The sequence below is a fragment of the Chrysemys picta genome, chromosome 6 (assembly GCF_011386835.1).
Source record: "Chrysemys picta bellii isolate R12L10 chromosome 6, ASM1138683v2, whole genome shotgun sequence".
Taxonomy (NCBI): Eukaryota; Metazoa; Chordata; order Testudines; family Emydidae; genus Chrysemys; species Chrysemys picta.
In genome coordinates this window covers 84434832-84449379 of record NC_088796.1, presented here as the reverse complement: position 1 = coordinate 84449379, position 14548 = coordinate 84434832, and the positions used below count along the sequence as shown (strand labels likewise).

Here is a 14548-nt window from a genome sequence, read left to right as displayed (position 1 = left end):
TAATGAGTACTAGAACTGAGCTCAGGTTATGCCTACGCTACAAACTTTGGTTGACACAAGTTATGTTGACAGAAAGCCACTGCAGTTAGTTTAACATTTATACGCTTGGATACTTGGCTCCTTGCGTTGGTGCTGCATGCACACACCAGTGGTTGTGTCAATGCACAGTGTGGTGCACCATGGGTAAGCATCCCAGGCTGCAATATGCCACCTTGCAGTGCACTGTCTTTTAGAAAGCTTTGGCAATGCATGGTGGAGCAGAAACAAGTCGTGCAGGGATGAATGGGAGCAAAGGGTCAACTTCCCAGAGTGTAACTGTCTCCATCCCATAATGTCATCTATATCCCATCTGTGCCTTTTTTAAAATTCCTCAAACCCGTGTTGCTTGCACAACTCTGCACTATTGTCATGAGCGTTGCAAGCCCAGGATGCCAGACTGTCTGGTATTTACAGAACCATACGAAGAATCAAATCAATGGGGAACATGAGAGTTTCCTGGAGGGCAGGTTGCTATGGGACATAGTGAGAACCAAGTTAAGGTTGTTAGTGGCATTCATAGAGCTACTGCGGGTGGGGGAGCACCACTTCTTGGCCTGAGAAATGAGCACTGACAGGTAGAATCAGCTTGTAATGCAGTTTTGGGACGGTGAGCAGTGGCTTCAGAACTTTCGGATGTGCAAGGCCATGTTCCTGGATCTGTGTGCTGAGCTCTTCCGCATCCTCCAGTGCAGGAATGCCAAAATGAGAACTGCGCTGACAGTGGAGAAGCGAGTGGCGATCACCTTCTGGAAGCTTCCATCACCAAATTGTTACCGATCAGTGGAAATAATTTTGGAGTTGGAAAATCCCCTCTGGGGCAGTTGTCATGCAAGAGTGCAAGGCCATTATATTTGAAAATGGATTCTTCAATCTAGAGAAAGGTATAACATGATCCAAGGGCTGGAAGTTGAAGCTAAAAAAAGTCAGACTGGAAACAAGGTATTTTTTTTTTTAATGGTGAGAGTAATTAACGGAGCAATTTACCAAGGTTCATGGTGGATTCTCCATCACTGACAATTTTTTAAATCAAGATTGGATGTTTTTCTAAAAGATCTGCTCGAGGAATTATTTTGGGGAATTTCTATGGCCTGGGCTGTACGGGAGGTCAGACTAAATGATCGCAATGGCCCCTTCTGGCCTTGGAATCTATGAATCTGTGAGCCTCGTGCAATGCAGGACAGTGACTCCCAGCAAATATTCAGGACATAACGGATGCATTTGCAGCAGTTTGGTTCCCAAACTGTGGTGGAGCAACAGACAGCATGTTTATCCTTATTTTGGCACCAGACCACCGTGCTACAGAGTACATCAACAGAAAAGGTAACTTTTCTATAGCTATGCATGTGTTGATGGATTCCTGGGGACTCAAATCTTTCTGAACACAGGACTGTTCAGAAAGCTACAGGGATATTCTTTCCCAACTGATTGATTACTTTTGGCAATGTGGAAATGCCAATATTGATCCTGGGGGGGACCCAGCCTACCCCTTACTCCCCTGGCTCATGAAGCTGTACTCTGGCCACCTCAACAACACAATAGAAAGTTTCAACTACTAGCTCAGCAGGTGCAGAATGACAGTTGGCTGTGCTTTTGGTAGATTGAAAGGACACTGATGTTTATCCACAAGATTGGATTTTGGGGGTGAGGGAAATCACAATGGTTATAGCTGCCTGCCATGTCCTGCATAATATCCGTGAAACAAAAGGGGGTGGGGGGCTGCTGGCATGGCTGGTGGTGGTAGAGTGGCTGCTGTCTGTTTTGAACAGCCAGCCACAAGACTTTTAGGGGAGCTCAAGTGAAGCTACACAGCTCAGGGAGGCTTTGAAAGAGCACTTTAATAGCAAGCCACATAATGCATTGTTGTGTACTGTGCTGTTTAGGGGCCTGTTGGGAATTGTGTGGTGCTTGGTGTACATTTGACTATAACACTGTCAATGCAAATACTACTTTTTTGGTGCTCTTATGATTATTATGTTTTTTTGTCACTGATCCTATGCATTGTCTCACTGTAACGTAAAAGTGGGTGCTCTCTGCAGCATATGTTTTGAACTAATAAAGATGACTCATTTTTTGAATAGAATTTTATTATGTAACAAAACCAGTGCAAAATAAAATCTGCAATTTGAAATCAAATACATTAAAAACTTAGCTTCTGTTCTATTAATATATTGTCAAGGGGAAAGAACATTTTTGTATAGGTAAAATGGACATACAGAAACAGCAGCTTTCACAAATCAATGTACGTGAGGCTGTTTGTCTTTAATGACTCCTGGGGAGTAGTGGTAGATGTAGGTATGCAGCCCCTGATACCACATGGAATGTTGAGGGAGAGTAGGGAGGTGCTGTAATGGAGTTCTCCATGGACGGCAAAGGAAGGTGAACCCATGTTTGTTGAACCTGTAGGTCCACAAGAGACTGGAGCCATCTACGTTTACTGCTGGAGAAGCCTCATTATGTCCTGGTGCATCTCCTTCTCCTTTCTCCTGCTTGGATTCTTGGACCTTTCTCCTGTCTGCTCTTTCCTTCTCCCAGCTGTCTGCAGTGTTCATCCTCCAGGCCCTTTGCTCATGGTCCTATGTAATACTGGCTTACAGGATTTCATTGAACATGTCATCCCAAGTAATTTTCTTTCTCTTCCTTATCTGGCTAAGGTGTTCCACAGGTGTGTGGGGAAACCCCTCAAGGCTGCAACGATAGCAGCTACAGATAAAACACATTGTCAATATAGTCACAATGGAAAGTGAACCTGCTGTAGCCAGGAGAGGGGCATGCCATAGGCGCCAACTTCCCCTCTAGTCGGGGGCGAGGGGTGCTCAACCCTGCCCTCTACCCCAGGCCCTGCCCCCACTCCACTCCTTCCCCCAAGTCCCTGCCCCCCCAGAGCCCCCCATCCCCACCCCAGAGCCTGCACCACCAGCCGGAGCCCTCACACCCCTGCACCCAAACCCTCTGCCCCAGCCCTGAGCCCCCTCCCATACTCCGAACCCCTCGGCTCCACCCCACCACATGATTTTTGTTACGTGTACCCATATGAAGGTGATGTGTCACATATCTCCATATTTTTCTCCAGTCCTGGAGCACCCACTGAGTTGGCACCTATGGGGGTGCCCCTCCCTTGGCCCCCACTGAGCCCTGGACCAGCCAGGGGGTGCGGGGAGCAGCCCGGACTAGCCCTGTAGCTGCCGCGGCATGGAGAGGCGCCTCTCCCTGCCCTCCCCCCCACCCCCCGAGCCTGGGTACTGTTGCGGGCAGAGAGAGCTGGGTGGAGTCCTCTCCCCTCCGAAACCCTGGAGCACCTTCCTGCACCCTCAGCTGGAGCCCTCACCCTATGCACCCCAACCCTCTGCACCAGCCCAGAGCCCTTCAGCCCCAGCCCAGAGTTCGCACCACCAGCCGGAGCCTTTACACCCCTTCACCCCAACCCTCTGCCCCAGCCCTGAGCCCCTTCCCATACTCCAAACCCCTCGGCCCCACCCCATCACATGAATTTTGTTAGGTGCACCAATATGAAGGTGATGTCACACATCTCCATATTGGTGAACCTAACAAAATTCATTCCACACATATGTGGGAAAAATTAGAGGGAACACTGGCTGCCATCCCTAAAAACCATCAGGAGAGGATTGCAGAGTACCTCCGTTAATGTTTCATTGAGATGGCTGTGAGAGTAGTTTTTGACAAGGAGCCTTTAGGGGCAGACTGGCAGTCAAAGTCAGGGGTACGTAAATACTGGGACTGGTTGGGTGCAGAGACTACACCAAAAGGCTTGGGATGAGGAGCCCTGAGAAGGGATGACTGGGTAAGGGAGCTGGAGGTGCAGAAGACTGGGAAGGAGTTTGTGGATAGTACTGTAGAGGACATGGCCAGAGGTGTCAGGCTGTAGAGGGGCCAGAGCAGAAGGGTCTGTGATTCCCCTACAAGCACACTCCCTTACAAACTTCAAATTGAACCAAAGAACCCAGTGCGTTGGCAACTACTTGTGAACTCTCATCGTCCTCTAGTGCTGATGGACACTAGAGCATGACAGCCTACTACAGCTATCATTTATTCAGTTACTTCAAGTGGTGGAGATCTGTGCTGTGGAGTTAAAGGTGTTCCAACCCTGCTGATGAGCCATGTGGGTTTGTGATGCCACATGCTTGTTTTTTCAGTTTTCTTTTTTAAGAACCTAGGAAATTCAACACACACAGACTATAGTAAAAACACAAGGTGGAAAATTCAAGCACACAGTAGTTAAAAAATGCCAGAATTAAGAATGCCTATGTGCAGACAACCTTAATTTTGGCCCTTCCAGACTATTGAACACTTAACTTTGGAACTTTAATGTTCTTTTAGTGTAGTTTTGTATATTTAAATATACTGATGTATATGTCATCACAACGCTATGAGAGTTCAATGACACAAATTACAGACAGTTCAGGTTGCAGTTCTATAAGTATTGGTTCCTACGCTGTATTTTACAGAGTTAATAGAAATGCAGAACTTGCTGAGGTAAAAAGTACCAAGGGAAAACGCTTCTTTATTCTGAAGTTTGTGTTCTGAAGCTGGTTATGCCTAATCTGATTTCTCTGATCAAGGCATGGATGGAGGGAGAAAGGTGTTTCTGGGGGAAAACAAGAACACCATCTTTGACCTAATAGAAATCCAAGTCTTGTCTTTGTTCTTTTTCTCTTAACAGGTTTCATTGAAGATTTTTAAGATTCTTAGCAGCAGGGTGGATATGATTTAAATCAAATTGATTAAATCACTAGTCAGGAAGACTCAATCATGGATTTCTACATAAAAGTGCATTCTTGTTGGTTGTTATACTCTTCACAACTCAGAGATAGATGTAGGTTTCATTTTTAGAAGGTACACACTATACATTTTTAAAGTGATTTATTTTGAAAACTTTTCAGATTCGTTTTACAGCTATATCAGAAAATGAATGATTGTTTGGTTATTTCATTTACCAAAAGTAATTGAAGCAGATATTTATGAAGTCAATTCACCTCCCAAGATCTCCAATTCAACAGGTTAATCATTAATATTTGGAGGATTTCTTGCCATGCTGTATTAGGAGGATAACATCACCAGACATGCATGTACATTGTTTTATTTAACTAAAACAACAACGTTATGTATTCTGGATTTTTTTCTTCAACAGTAAACATAATATTTTAACAAAACAAGCATTCAATTTTTTTAAAATCAGGTTTGTCTTGTTAAAATTGTTTAACTAAAATAGTTAAATGAAATATTTAAAACAAAAACCAAAAAAAAACAAAAATTAAATAGACTATGTCAGCCATGTCAACATGAGAAACTTTAAAATACTGGCTTCTGCAGCTAGCTCAGTCGTCTTCACCTTCGTTTTCCTGTTTGTTCATAATCTGGAAAAGAAAAACAAGCTTTCCTGCTTTTTCAGGTCCCAAATGATTTCTCAATTTGGAATGAATTAGTCCAAAGGAAGAAAATATTCTTTCTACCAGGCAGAAGAAACTACTGCTGTTAAAAGTGAGATTACCACTTCAACAGTCTCTGAATCCAAGTGCTTAAGTGACTTCCACCAGTTCACTGGTGTGACTTTCTTTAAAACATCATCAGCACACATATATTTTTTGAATGCTTCACCTTTACCTCTGAAGTTTATTATAGTTGGCATTATGGAGGGATGATTGCTGGATGTCCATGTCATAGCCAACTCTTCTTCAGCAGTTAAGGTTTGACTCTGGTACCGAGTATTGAAAATATTTGCAAGACAATGAGCTGGAGATAGTGCTTGTCCCATTCATTTTTTTTAATGCTTGTAATTTAACTCTGTCATTGCATAGTTCTCTTTTTAAGATCTCACTCCGTTCCTTCCTAATTTCAACAGCGTCAGCAATAAAATAGCCATTTCCCTGCATTTTGTTCAAGGCTACAGAAATAGGCTTCCAGGTACTCAGCATGTGTTCAGCATTTCTCTTAAGCCCAATGTTGAGAACTTTGTCTGTGATAGTGCTGTCTATTTTTTCACAATTTTGTTGACAAACTGTCATCAGATTACAGAGTAGCAGCCGTGTTAGTCTGTATCCGCAAAAAGAACAGGAGTACTTGTGGCACCTTAGAGACTAACAAATTTAGTCTCTAAGGTGCCACAAGTACTCCTGTTCTTTTTGTCATCAGATTAGTCCAGTTCTTGATATAGTCCACTACTGAGTTCCATCACACGTCTTGTGGGAGAGTTAGCTTGGTTCCTCCCACATTTTTCAGAGCAGCTGCTGCTAAGTGGTTGTTACGGAAGTATTTTGCAATTTCAACAACATTAGCCTTTATTTCTGGAACACTGAAGTCTTTGGCTAGGAGATGTATCAAATGAGCACTGCAACCATATGTTATTAGCTTGGGACTTTCTTCTAAATAATTTCTTCTCATCTTGGATACATTTGCAGTATTGTCTGTGACCAAGCTGTGTACTAGACATTTGATTTTTCCCCCCACAGTTTGTTATAGCTTTTTACTGCTACTTCTTGTGAGTATTCTGCTGTGTGTGCATTTCCTGATGTATGAATTGTTTCTGTAAGGAAGACATTCCCTTCTTTTGTTGTCACACAAGCACATCTGCTCTGTTGGGTGGACTTTATCCTGGTCTTAATGACTGAACCACATTAATGAAGTTTGGGTTCTCAATCATACGGAAAGCAGAGTTTGTTGCATAAACAAACCGGGTAATTTTTTCATCAATTACCTCTTTTTGTAATCTGCTGGTTCTTCTCCCAAATGTATCTATGGTTGTTTCTGGATGATGAAGTTTTTTTTTCCTTTTTGCTACAGGTGATATACTGTGGTTATGTGACATATATGATGTGACTGAAACACTATCATTAGCAGATAACTCTGAAAGTATAGAAAATGATGGTGATCTTGAAGGTGGATAGTCTTCAGAATCCTGTATGTTGAGATGGATTCTCCTAAACAAAATGTCAATACAGTTCTTTAATTATTATTGCCATACTGCTCATTTAGTATTACTCACTGCATTCACTGACACTCGGTACTACTTTAAGGGTGAGATTGTAAAAGGAAGATCTGCCTATTTCAGCTATTTATTTTTTATCACAACTGCATCTAAAATGATAGTACCATAGAGTAACAACTATATTTTTCGCTCAAACATGAGAATTCAAGAATAGTCCAGAAGGAAGACAGGCAGTCCTTAAGAAAGAAGTCTGAAATAAAAAAGTTTACCAACCTGAAGATCCTGCATGTTCAGATTTGTTCCTTTCATCATCTTCAACGCAGCTTCCTCCTGAAAAGGAACACTTCTCACAATGTTGTTTCATTCGGGCAAGCAGGCCTTTCATTTCTTTGTTGCACTGTTTGCATTTTGCACGCTTGCCTGTCTTACCCACAACTAGAGGAACTTCATTAAAATATTCCCCAAATGGGTCTCTTTTATGGCCTCCTGCCATTATAGGTTTTCCCTTCAAGTGAGAGAATGGTATGGTAGATCTCAAATCAATGAAGACTACACTCAGAGAGACCTCAAGACTTCTGGGGATGCAGGGGTGTGTTGGCCCCTTCCGGGAGCAGCGTGGGGCCAGGGTAGGAAGGGAGCATGCCTTAGTGGCAGCCATGGTCAGTGCTGCCTGGTGGGAGGCCGCACCTCAACTCCCAGGCCTGAGCCCCCTTTTGGAGCCAGCACCCCAAATCCCCTCCTGCACTCCAAGCCTGAGCCCCCTCCCAGAGTTAGCACCCCAGACCAGCCCTGAGCTCCCTCCTGGAGCCAGCACCCCATATCCCTTCCCGCACCTCAAACCCCCTCCTGCACCTCAAGCTCCAGCCATGACCCCCCCTCCCAGAGCCAGCACCCCATATCCCTTCCTGCACCCCAGCCTGGAGCCCCCTCCTGCACCCAAACTCTCTCTGAGCTTGTACCCCTCACCCCCTCCTGCACCCATCCTGTCCCAGGCTCAGCCCAGGGTGCCCCCCCACCCACCCCACTGCAAACCTCTCAGCCCCAGCCCAGAGCACACACCTCCTCCCAAACCCCAGCCCCCTACCCCAGCCCGGTGAAAGTGAGTGAGGGTGGGGCAGAGGAAGTGACGGAGAGAGGGGGGATAGAGTGACTGGCGTGGGCTTTCGGGAAGAGGGGGGCTCGGGGAAGGTGTGAGGTAGATCCTTGGTTGCCCTTAAATTCAAAAAGTGATCTTGGGCGTAAAAAGGTTGGAGACCACTGGCACAGAGGATAGGATTTTTCGGGATTTTTCTGTGTTCACAGTGTGTGGTTGTTTGGAATTTTGCACCCATGTTGCCACAAGTGTAGGATGATAGGTAATTGTGTTTAGCACTTCAAGTTAAACAGCTGGCAAACAGTAGGAGTACTTACAATGCCCTCCAAAAGTAGCCTTCTGCTCTTCTGAGTGTCTTTCTGCCTTTGTAGAGACAACATGCATACAGAGGCAGCTCTGTTTAGATGGCTTGCTTTATTAAAACAGATTGATGGTGTAGTTAAGATTAAGTTAGTGTTAGATTAAGAGCAGCTTTCTGTTTAAAACTTGACACTTAAATGCTCTTAATCACATGGTTACTTGGATTGCACTGAAATTTGGTGTGTCTCAGGTGCATGGGTCGTGTTAGTGATCTAAATTTGGGGCCATTTAACCCAGGGGCTCCCCAAGATGCAACCATTGGTTTGGGGAGGACACCAGCTTTCCTTAAAGTTGTCAGGTTCTTAAAACCTATTTTTCCTTATAGATAGAGATCAAATCAGGCCTCAGATCATTGTACCAGGGTTTTCAAACATTTGAGGACCTGGTGCTCTTTGGAGGAAATCAAATTAAAATGTTATTTGAAAAAGATTATGATTTTCCAATTAGGCATGCTAAGGTTCACAAGGCTGTTCACATGCCTAAGGGGTTATATTGAACATGTGTGGAACAAGGCGATAACAGGATTGTTAGTCTTCGAAGTTTCTCATCGGTTCGGTGGCTAAAAAATACTCCTTTGAACCTGAGCCACCCAGCCAGTGTCACTTCAGGTTCTACCTCGGTCAGAAATTTGGAAGGGGTTGAATAGCCTATTGCTAAAATCTGTCATTTCTTTTGTTTTTAATTTGTTGGGGAATATGATCAAGTATTTTTCCCTTTAAAAATGCAAATGCTGGCAAGGGAAGGTCATTTTAGGGGGTGGAGAAGTGGAAGGAATAGTGGGATGAGGAGTTCAGGGTTGCATCCAGGGAGGAGGAGGGATAGGTGGGGATGGGTGAAAGGCAGAATGAGAGGGAATGGGGGCTTAGGTGAGGGAGAGGGATACATGGGTAGTGAATGACGGTCTGAAGGAGAATAGGGTCAGCCCCACATTTTCCCCTTCTGGGTGTGTGCCAGGATCTTAGAATGGTCTGAGTCCCTCTCCCCTCTCCCCCCCCACACTCCTGTGAGCAGGCATCTGGGTGTTCCTACCCCCAAGGGGTGTCTGAGCACCCCTCCCTGCCACCCTGTGCATGTGGCAGGATCAGAGGGCCTCTTGCTTCTCAGGTGGGGCTCCCTGTTCCCCTCATGTGAAATGGGATATTGCGGGGGAGGGTTGCCTCTATGGGAGTGTCTGAGTCCTGCTCCCCACCCTGTGTGTGCCAGTATCTGGGGACCCTTGCCCATATATGGGGGTCTGATCCCCCTCAATGCGTCCCTCATGTGCTCCAGGTTTTGGAGGGGGCTTGCTTGCTTGGGAGTCTGAGTCCCATTCTCTGCTCCTCTGTATGAGCTGGGTGAGAGGAAAGCCTGGATAAAATTAGAGTGGTGGGAGCTGGCTGGGAAGGGGAAAGGCTGGTTTGTGGGGCTGAGCATCAGGGTGAGAATGGTATAGGGCAGTGGTTCTCAAACTTTAGCAACTCAATTTTAGCAACCCAATAGGGCCCCCATTTTGGTTTAAAACTTTTCAGACACCCAACGTCCCCCGCTCAGCCCCAGGCCCTGGCCCCACTCCACCCCTTCCCCCAAGACCCACTCCTGCCGCACCACTTCCCACTCCACTCCACCTCGGCCCCTCCTCTTCCCTGCCTCTTTCCACCTCCTCCTCCGACCCTGCTCCTCTCCCACCCTCCCAGCGCTTCCTGCATGCTGCTGAACAGCTATTCCATGGCATGCAGGAGACACTGGGCTGGTCCACACTAACCCCCCACTTCGAACTAAGATACGCAACTTATAACGTAGCTGAAGTTGAACTATCTTAGTTCGAACTTACCGCGGGTTCACATGCGGCAGACAGGCTCCCCCGTCGACTCCGCGTGCTCTCGCTGAGCAGGAGTACCGGCGTCGACGGCGAGCACTTCCGGGATCGATTTATCGCGTCTAGACAAGACGCGATAAATCGATCCCAGAAGATCGATTGCTTACCGCCGGATCGGGAGGTAAGTATAGACATACCTACTGGGAGGGAGGGGGAGGAGGAGGAGTTGATCAGCGGGGCTGGTGGCCCCAGACATGGCTCTGAGACCCCGTGGAGTACACTCGCGGACCCTAATTTGAGAAACCCTGGCATAGGGCTGGGATCAGTAGTCCACTTGAACTGCATGCTATCAATAACTGCTACAATGACTACTAACCCTTACTAGCAAGCTTTCTTTGTGTTTTTGTGTTTTGTTTTGTTTTTTTGTTTGTTTGTTTTTTAAGAGGGGAATTCAATGGCAAAAACACTTCAGTGCAGAGTTACGGTTTCCTAGTGACAACTCTTGTCTTTCCGGAACATTGAGTTCAGCAAAACTCAAATTTCAGAAAACAGAGTTACTGTACATAATTTTAACTCTGCCCTCTTTACCCCGAAACACCCATAACCTACATTCTCTCTTTTCATGTACAAAAAAGGCTGTACTTGCACTGGCCCTATTCTTGAACAGTTAGCTTAGTTTCCTGACAGAATTCCACACTTGTGAAATTTAACAGACACTTCGTGTACTCCCAGGATGCCCTCTAAACCTATACTTTCCCTTACCCATCAGTAAACTGACTGCTCTCATATCCAACTTCACTACTAACAATTTCTATGGCAAGACCCCCTCCACCTCTCCAGTGCCTACACAATATTTCAATATGATAGACTAGCGCCTCAGGGTAGACATGCTGTCCTTTCTTTACTTGCACACATGGGGTGGACACACATCTGATCTTGTATCACAGTCACAACTCTGTGACACTCCTCAAACTAATCCTTATCTCCTCAGCTTACAAACACATCTCTACTAACCTGCCCCATCTATTGCTTCCATCATTCAAACCTTTCAATACTGCTACAGCTCTCAGCCTGAGCACAGCTACAGTGCATAGTGATAATTCCCAGTGGCTGCTGTCAGCTCTAGGCAGTCAGAGTCAAGGTTACCAGGGGTATGTACCGTAGTTCTGGATTTCCTAGTTTTCTGACATTTGAGTTTTCCTGATCTTTATGTTCTGTAAGGGCACTGGGAAACTACATGCTGCATAACAAATGGGTTTTTGTTTTTTTGGCCATTTAATAAGTAATCTTTCAACTTTGTATATTGTACACTTCTTAATGCTATGCTAAAAAGGAAATCTCCAGGTGAAAAAAGTGCTCACTAAAAAGAAAAAAGGCTGTAAATGTTAATCTTCTGTGGGTTTTGTAGGCTTCTATAACAGGATCTTTTTGCCCCGCTTGCACAGCTGGTGGAGCATCTTTTGGTACCACTTCAAAGGAAGTGTTCATGTTAACTCATTATGAGGAGTCATCCTTGCTGTGTATGTGGGTATAAAAGAAAACTTTTCCTGAGGAACAAGGCACCCTTAAAATTTTAACCTGTAATTGAACAGGGTAAACCTACTATGTAACTATCTACATGGAAGACACTAAAAAAGGAGTCAGACCAAGATTTTCCCCTCTAACTAGTGCAGGGGTGGGCAAACTTTTTGGCCCGAGGGCCACGTCGGGAATAGAAATTGTATGGCTGGCCATGAATGCTCATGAAATTGGGGTTGGGGTGTGGGCTCTGGGGTGGGGCTGGAGACGAGGAGTTTGGGCTGTAGGAGGTGCTCTGGGCTGGGACTGAGGGGTTTGGAGGGCGGGAGGGTGATCAGGGCTGGGACAAGAGTGTGGGAAGGGGTGCAGGTTCTGGCTGGGGGTGCTGGCTCTGGGGTGGGGCTGGGGATGAGAGGTTTGGGGTGCAGGAGGGTGCTCCGGGCTGGGATCGAGGGTTTTGGAGAACAGAAGGGGGATCTGGACTGGGGTAGGGAGCATGGGGAGAGGCTCAAGGGGTGCAGGCTCCAAGCGACACTTACCTCAAGCGGCTCCCGGAAGCAGTGGCATGTCCCTTCTCTGGCTCCTACATGGAGATGCGGCAAGGCGGCTCTGCATGCTGCCCCATCCGCAGGCACTGCCCCTGCAGCTCCCATTGGAGCGCCTAGAAGCCGGAGTGGGGCCATGCTGTGGCTTCCAGGAGCCGTGTGGTACGGCCCTGGCCGGAGCCGGGGCGAGGTGCGGCTCCCGACCCAGCGTCCCGGCCAGAGCTGGGCCGAGCCGAGCCACGCAGCCCCCGCCCCGGCCAGAACAGGGCAGCTTAAAATGGCTCGTGGGCCGGATCCGTAGTTTGCCCACCCCTGAACTAGTGGGTAGTTGCTGGGCTACTCTAGAAAAATTCATACATTACAAGTTACCTAAGCATACCTAGTTAACTGCTCTCTATGTAGGTCCATCTATGGCCTAATTGCATGAAATCATCAATATCAAGTGAAGACAATATTTCCCAAGGAATGTTTTGGACTGCAGAGTTCATTGAAGCTGAACTTTCTACAACTGTCTTAGGTGCTACATTGTATCCTTTTTACACTTCTAGGCTGCAATAGAATGGCTAACCAGCTGCATGCAAGTAAGGTAGTGAAGGCTGTAATCTTCAAACTTTCATACTTTTAGTTAGGCAGAGCACCTCCAGCTCCCATTGACCTCCATGGGATTTGTGAGAGCACAGCACTCAAAAATCAAGCAACTTTGTATTTAATTGCTTAGTGCAAGATACATGTAAGAGCCTAATTCTTGGTCCACTCATAGTTGGCAAGTTTGGCCTTAGTTTCTAGTTCCGAGGGAATCTGGGAAATCTCTTCTAAAAACTAATTGCGTGGACAGTTGAGTTAGATGTGGATGGCAACTTGGTCAAATGACTACAGTGCCATTGATTTGCTAGAGTTGAGGCAGGCAGGTGAGGAGGAGCCCGCCTACCAGAATCTCCCCCTCCCCCCAGTGCCTCCTGCCCACCAGTGGGCCGCGCTGATCAGCACTCGCACCCCGCATCACCTAGCACCTGCCGTGGATCAGACGTTTTGTGGTGTCAGGAGGCGCTGGGGGGGGAGGAGAGAAGAGCAAGGGTATGGCACGCTTGGGGGAGGGATGGAACTGGGCAGGGAAGAGACAGGGGTGGGAAGAGGCAGGATTGGGGCGGAGCGGGGGTGGAAAGAAGCAGGTCGGGGGTGGGGCCTTGGGGCAAGAGGTAGAGTAGGGGCAGGGCCTGGGTGAAGCCATGGGGGAGCACCCCCAGCAGATTAGAAACTGGTCACCTATGTCCCGGACCCCACACCTCCGTAGGGACGGCTCTGTCAGTTGGGAAGTCTATTTGTTTTAGAATAAGCCGGATACTGTTTTGAATGGTATTTTGGAGAAAAAGTTCTTGTAATCTTCCAGGGCAGGCAGTCTGGAATGTAATCATTCTGTATCTTTGCTCTTCTTCAGAGTTGATAGAAAATCCTACACTTTTTTTGTTATTGTTTTGTTTTTATTACGGCCTGGACTGGAATAACAAATGATGAATGGATTCTGTCAATTCAAGCAAAGACTTACTTCACAAAATTCTTGTGCCTTTCATCTCCCAGAATAACTGAGTCAATTAGATGTATGAAGAGTTTCATTTCTTCAAGCACTTCACTCCAGATAGAAATCATAGGTGTCTGAAGGAACAGCAATTTGGCATGTCACTTACACCATATAAAGACCTCAGAATGACAAGTTGCACCAGTGCAATTTCTTAAGGGGAAATCCTATGCATGTTGGGGGAATAGAAAGAAACCTCTCTGTAATAGTCTTTAACACCATTTTAAAAAAATGAAATCACAGCTGTTAGAAAGATGTGTGGAGGTTCTGGATGCTAGTCTTGAAGAGAGATTATTGGTCAGGGTGCGGATGAGGTATGAAAGGTTTATGATAAACTGCAGAACCACATACAATCTTTATCATACATACCTTGCAACCTTATATATGTGTTCGTTCATTTCAGCTGTCATGAGGCTATCAGTCAGGAGTCCTTGGACCTTGACATTTGAACAAGCACACTAAAGCACTCCATTTCATAGTACGGATTCCTTCAAGGGTTTGAGCTTGCTTTTTGTAATGAGAGTCTTATTGTTACCTTTAGAGTGAACTGAATGCAGAAACTTACTCAGACACAGATCATCACTATTTAGATTTTCCTCAAATTGTCTCTGCTGCATAAATAAAAGCTCTGTAGATGAGAGAGGATGATATTTACTCTTTGATTCTACATTGTGTACACTGATAG

General features: G+C 46.0%; 1 protein-coding gene across 21 annotated transcripts in view; it reads left to right on the top strand.

Moving 5' to 3' along the window:
* SPIN1 (spindlin 1) overlaps positions 1-14548 on the top strand; it is a 120041-nt gene that overhangs the window by 31420 nt on the left and 74073 nt on the right. The window contains exon 2 of one of the 21 annotated variants that reach the window (XM_065599332.1): positions 4718-4870. The exons of the other annotated variants lie outside the window; for them this stretch is intronic. The gene's annotated coding sequence lies outside the window, so the exon portion shown is untranslated. The remainder of the gene's footprint in view (positions 1-4717; positions 4871-14548) is intronic. 21 annotated transcript variants of the gene reach the window in all.